Source organism: Cupressus sempervirens, chromosome 10 (genome assembly GCF_028749045.1).
Source record: "Cupressus sempervirens isolate cs-2001-9-10 chromosome 10, ASM2874904v1, whole genome shotgun sequence".
Lineage (NCBI taxonomy): Eukaryota > Viridiplantae > Streptophyta > Pinopsida > Cupressales > Cupressaceae > Cupressus > Cupressus sempervirens.
The window spans coordinates 111255577-111262870 of record NC_143127.1 but is presented as its reverse complement, the minus strand read 5'-3'; the positions used below and the strand labels follow the sequence as shown (position 1 = coordinate 111262870).

Sequence of the window (7294 nt, the reverse complement as noted above, 5' to 3'; positions counted from 1 at the left end):
AATTTAGCTACCAAATATTATGTTTCATGGTGCAAATTTAAGTTAGTTTCTTTGATTTTGATCTAATTATCTTAAAAAATATTCAGTATTCCTCTATATTGATTTAAATAATAGGTCCTTTAATAGAGCTATAATTATAATGATATTTTAATTGATTTGTGGACCTTAGGTTATCTATTTGTGGGATATTTTGTGAAGTTTTTGTAACTGCAAGTCATATCTACTTACTGTATCACCTTAGGTATAGATGCATTTTTCACAAATCATTTTCTCTTTTCTTTACACAAGATAGCTTAGGTGATTCAATGTTGAAATCAAACCATTATCAAAATGTTGACTTTCAAGATAGCGATGCCCATAGGTTTGAATGTCTTTCCATGTTTCACAGGATTGCTAGTTCTCACATTTAGCATTTTAGATGCAATCCCTCATATCAACATATATACTATAAGCTTCCTCAATAGCTAAGATCCTATCACTATAACTATCCACTTAGGAGATCAAGCTCATCTACATGATATCTTTATAAATGATATTTTCTCATTGATTATTGAATTCATTTACTTCTAATACCTTCACCTTCTTCTATTTTAAAAATTTAATAATGAATATTAGGTATTACCTTCTTATCTATAATATAACACTATCACTCTATTGATAAATATCTTTTAATTTTTTCCAAACTAAATAGGAATTTCTTAATGAAATAACCTAATCAACTCTATTTTGATAATGGAATTCAAAATTCAAAATGTTTATGTCTCATTATTCTCATATTGAATAATTTCATCTAGAGTATCAAGGCCATTTTGAGGTGTAATATATTTTACCTCAACATTATTTTAGGTAGTGTAATTCATTGAAACAGTGTATCCTATCATTTTTTTCTCCATGACCTATAGTAGAGTCTATTAAACATAGAAATGTTTAGTTATCAAGCCATGATATCTAGCTCAATTATTAAAGCTCTCTCCTATGGACAAAAAATATTATATCGATTATTAAATAGGTCCAATAACTAAGAGGTGGGTGATCAACTAAATTTGAACAATTTTCTTAAACATTTAAAACATGTAAACACAAGGATTGTAAAATCTATAACAAATATGAAAATGAAAAACAAAAAAACCATCACCATGGGCACTGTAATTTACATCTGAAAACCCAAGAAGGGAAGAACCATCAAGAATGTATTACTCATTAAATGAACACTAATTAAGGTGACACTAGTTAAGGTGGTTTATAGGAGGACTCATTTTTTGTTTCCTCGCTATAGGTTGGAACACTATCATTTGGGATGAGCTATACCTAAAATAAGAAATGAATAATTGGCAACACAAGTAGGCTCATTGCTAAAATATAAGAAGCCAGTTTTAATCCACTGCTAAAGTCACTATCATTGATACTCTATAAAACTAAATGATATAATAGTCTACTATTAATTGCACCAACTCACATCTATATTAGCACATGTATATTTTCTTATTAGATTTGCATTCACTTCACATATTATGCAGAGACATACATGCTACAAAATATAAAATAATCCCTCTCTTATACTACCTCATACCAACAATAATCTTGACCTAATCAAATTTGAAATTGGTCAGACCTAAGTATTTAGATGTTAACATGGAATGAAACATTCCTCATGGATATAAGTATGCTATATAATTAGCGAAATATTTGGTACCAACAATAGGATCTATATGTTATACTACAAATGTTAGGGCCAAAGTCAAAATAAATGCTTTTCTAATAAGACTAAACCCAAAGAACCAATATGGGATATGTTGCATGATAAATGAGACTATCATTGACATAGATAAAGATAAATATTTAAACCATGTCATTTGATTCCCACTTCCATGAAAATATAAAATAACCAAACCACATCTATATCACATGCATGCATTAGATATATTTTTGATATTAAAAGCAACCAAAATGGGGACTAAGCTAGTAACAAGCTGAAAAGCCAGCAAAAAGTCACTTACAACACATTATCATCCTACCCACTTTCTTAATATGAAAGACCCCCACATGAAAGTATCCCAAATTCTACAACTACTACAACTTATAGGCTAACTAACAGTTAGAAAATTAAAACTATACCTAATCATAGTCAAGATTATAAGCATAATCAACAAGAGTCCAATTGTAAACTAAAATGGAAGCCCTATAGGGTAGAGAACTTAACGTAAATGACAATTAATATGTTGACATTAATACCAACCATTATAAAAAAATGCATAACATCAACCTCGCATTCTAACAACTGCTTCAAGCTTGGTTCAAGGCTTGGAAAAAATAATGGCCACCATCATACCTGGGCAAAACGTGATCAATAATTCAAAGAGGAACATGATATTTGTGTCAAGAGGAACATGATAGTATAGGAGGGCTTGGGAATTTTTGCAGGAGATATCAAAGAAACTTACAAGTTCAACTCCAAGTAGGGAAAAATCATTTTTTTTAGAAATGGCAACCAATAAAAGTGTGGAAAAAAGGACAAGGATGTGATTTTATTACTCAAGCATGCAACAAGCCTATAAAGTAAGAACAAGGGGGCTTCCCCTATTAATAATGTCATGAAAAAGGCCATAAACATAAACAAAGAAATTATGTGCTTAAAAATATAGTTTACAATAAAATATGTAAGGACAATACCACACTGTTCTCCTTATTTTGTGATTTTGGTGAGTTATTATTGAGTTGGTGATTAACATTTGAACTTTTTAGATTGTCGTGTTTATTTAATTAAATGTTTCTCATCCCTTTATAATCAATTCTACATTAATAAAATATACTCTAAGAATTATTTATTATTTATAATGAAGTTTTATTATTGAACTACATTACTATATATTTGCTTGACTTACCACTTTAAAAATAATAATTAATGCTATATTTATAAAAAATATATATATAATAATAAATAACAACTGTTGAGAAATACAGTTATACTAGAATTGATATTTTATGATGGTTCTTCTTTATCTTCAAACTTCCCAACTTACTAGTAAACTGCTTCACATGAATATGAATAAATGCTATCTTGATATTTATCAAACCAAACAAAAAAGACAACATATTCAATCAACCATTGTGTAATAATAACAAACAATATTAATGATATCCTCATATACACCGGAAGTTTTATATCTTAGCGTAGGAATGCTTTTGCCGCTCATGAATAGCCAAGCGGGACAATCACAAAAGCACGAGTTCATTTTTGCCTTTCCATTTAACACTTCCGATTTCATGAATGTCTGCAATCATTGTTAGTGATGAGGATTCGACAATCGATGTTACCAATAATAATAGATTCTATGTTTATGACGAGGAATCAATTGTCGATCATATTAGTGATAATATCCGAAAGTAAACTGCCATTCTCTAGAGATCAAAACCGGCCGTGTCACTATCAGCAGTCGGCTCGTTCAATCTATTCTTGCGATAGCGAGCTTGGTTTTTCGTTTTAAATTGCTGCGAAATGAGACTAAGTTGGCACTGAAATCGGGGAGCTTAGCTAAGATCATTACGAAATGGAATTCAATCTATTGAATTTTGCACTGCTCTATACGATTATTCTATCCACGACTGATTTCTTTGTAGAGGGATCATTTGGTGGGCACTTAAGGATGCCATTAACTATCAGGAACAATCGGCTGCGTGGTGATTTTCTGCAAAAGTTAAAGAGATCTCGAATAACTACATATGTTTCAACTCTCAGTGAAACTTCGTACGAGGAATATAACTATACCCAAGTTCTGGACCATTTTGGATACACGGCAGAGAGCTATCAAACATTTCCCCAACGTTATTTCATTGACAAATTCAACTGGGGTGGCGCTCAAAACAATTCTCCCATATTTGTCTGGTTGGGTGAGGAACAAGACATTACGAATGAAGTCCGTTCTGAATTCATGATAGACCAAGTTGCTGACTTCAAAGCTCTTGTGGTGTACATTGACGTAATATCACGTTTTTCCATTTATTATTTGTTATATTTCAAGGACACCGTTGAATAAGTCTAGCTCATTATTTTTGGCCTTCTGCTTGGATAAGTACATGTCAAGAACTAATGATTGTAATCTCACATGTGTGCAGCACCGTTATTATGGGACGTCAATGCCATTTGGGACAGAGAAGGCATCGTACGCAAACCCGAGCAAAATGGGTTATTTCACATCCGCTCAGGCCTTGGCCGATTATGCAACCGTCATTGTCCATTTGAAGAAAACATTAAATGCTCAGAATTGTCCAGTTGTCGTTGTTGGTGGATCCTACCGTGGAAGTTAGTAGAAATTTGGGATTGCAAGCTTTGGGTTTAACAATGGAGGAAACTTGGTAGTTAAGCATGCTGGAGTAGTACTGGGATAGATGACCTCCCGGGAAGTCCTAATGCTTCACCCGTGTGAACATCACCTAGATCCAATGAGTGCTAAGCATTTCATTTATTCTCATAAGAGATGGATTCATGTTGAACTACTTCTCATGAAACATGGGTCAATGAATTTGACTTTAAAATCACACAGTTAAATCTGATAACAATATCACAATTTGACTTGCTGACCAAATTATTTCACATATTTTATTACTATTTAAGACTTTCTGTCTACGTTAATGGTTCGCATGTAATAATTAAAATAAAAATTCAATATTTGAAATGGTATTGTTGCAGTGCTAGCAGCATGATTTCGACTCAAGTACCCACACATTGCAATTGGAGTTGTTGCATCATCAGCGCCTATCCTCGACCTCGACGGCTTCGCTCCACCATATGGCTTTGAGATTGTTGTCACCAAAGATTTCAGAGTACGTCCACTGGTGATTTTTTCACCTTAATCTCACCCTTACTATTATTAAATTTGACATTTTGAGATCATTACGCAGGATGCAAGCGAGATCTGCTCTAGAAGAATTAACGAATCGTGGGGTATGATGGACAAAATAGCGTCTAGCCCCCAAGGCTTGCTAAACCTAAGCAAACTATTTAACACTTGTCAGTAAGTAAAAATTCCATGTGCTATTATCCATAACAGATAAATTCAGTAACAGTTTTTGAATCTCATTGTATTTCATTTGGTCTGTTTGGTTCGTGGAATTTAAAAAACTGGGATTTCTATAAATGTTGGTTTTTGCCAAATCAAGGTTTTGCAAATTTTCATTCTGATTTTTGAGATTTTACTTAAACCGTTTGTTTCACTGGGAAGATGTGTGTAAAGACACATTTTTATTTGTAAGCTTGAAATTGGAAGTCCGAAATGCTAATTCCATTTTGCCAATTTTAAAACAAACACAAAAATTTCCAAATCCAGATGAGCATCAGACAGCAAAAGGAAAATAAATGAAGTTACAAGTCAGAAAGTTGCAGGCCAAAGCATGTTAGAGATAGATGAATTGCGTTCTTTTGCATTGGTCAGCTTTACGACTTTACTCATATTTTCCTTGTGGTTTTCTTATGCTCATTTTCATGAGGAATCATAAACTAGATTTGAAAACGCTAATAAACAGATTCTTTTATCTAAGACAATCAAATTAACAAATTTTGGCAGATAATTAACATGAATTGAAGATTTCTCTTCTCTTTCATACAAGATATCAAAGTGTCGTAACTGGGTATTCCTATTTCAGGAATATATCGGATACGGACGCCCTACATGAGCACCTTCTATCAATGTACGAGAACGCAGCACAGTACAATTTCGACAGAGTTAAAGGAGTAAATAGCCCAACTAAACCTATTCGCCACACTAATATTCTTCATGACCACGATTAGCTTAGTTTTACTTATTATGCTATTGTGGGATATATTCAGATCTGCAACGCCATCAATAGCCTTCAAGGAGATGCAGACACTGTTAGCAGAATAGCTGCGGGAGTAAATTACTCAGACGGATCAGATCAATGCTTGGATTTGGGGCCGTTCAATTTTACCAAAGGAGGCTGGGGATGGCTGGTCATTGAGACTTGTTTTATCTCATTAGAACGAAACCAGATTAGGGTTTCCTTCTAACATATTATTTTTTAATGGGGTGCAGCTATCCAGTGATTTAGTGCTTCCATGGGCCAATCCTCCCAGAATAAGTGCTTCCACAATATTTCCATCATACGTCTTTGATATCAAGTCATATGCGAGGGATTGCTACCTCAAATATGGAATCGTGCCACGCCGACACTGGCTTCAAATTGAATTCGGAGGACACGTAAATGAATTTCAATATTCATTAGAGCCAAACCTACACAACACTTTGGTTTAGGATTCATTTTTATTATGGCATCCTTTGTGAAATGCAGGACATTAAAAGAGTTTTGAAGGACTTTGGAAGCAATATAATTTTCTCCAATGGGTTAAGAGATCCATGGAGCGCTGGAGGGTAAGTAGTTCTTTTTCTTCTCGAAACTCATGACCATTAATCATTTCTCGCCTTTACTTAACCGAGCATCTTGTCGTACGAATTTCAGTGTACTGGAGAATATTTCAGAAAGCATTGTGGCTCTCCCTACCGAGGAGGGTAAGTTGGGTCATAATAATAATTTTTTTTCACAATCAAACAAAGACAATGTTTATCTTACATGAATGGAATGTCACCGGTCACGCAGGAACACATTGTCTAGACATTGTTCGAAGTGCCAGTGATGATCCAGACTGGCTGAAAGAGAAACGGAGAACAGAGATAACTATCGTCCAAAAATGGATTGAGGATTAACCAATTTTAATTGGTCATCTCATTCAGCAATTGTCTTCTCGATGTAATAAAATCATTCGGACTGATTATGAGATCTTTACTATTGGAAGAAACGGTTCAATGTAATCATCCATTCCAAATTAGTATCCTATTACTTAAGTCAAATGTAGCTATTATTGGATCCTTTCAAATGTTATTGCTATTCGGATGTGCATGTGTAGATGTTGAAAATAATGGAATTTAATTATTATTATTATTTTTTATTAAATAATTATTTATATTATCATATATACAAAATTAATATTAAAATTATTGACAATAAAATAATTATAAACATAAATCATATTTCTAAACATGTATCTTAGATATATTGGCATCATCAAACAAAGAAAGTAAATTGTTAATGATTATGATTAAACTGTTATTAACGTTTAAAATAATTTTATAATTTAATAGTAAAATATGCTATAAAATAAAATTTGCAGTTCATAAAGTTTTTGTATTATTCATATTTTTTCTATTAGGATATTCAGCTACAAATCTATTTACTATTATTAAAAAATTATGTATAATAAATAGTTCCATTGAACTTCAACTCT

The 7294-nt window shown here is 32.7% G+C and overlaps 1 pseudogene; it reads left to right on the top strand.

The window, feature by feature from the left end:
- The first annotated feature begins 3548 nt into the window (after positions 1–3548).
- LOC149532840 (uncharacterized) lies at positions 3549–6716 on the top strand (annotated as a pseudogene).
- Positions 6717–7294: the final 578 nt, after the last annotated feature.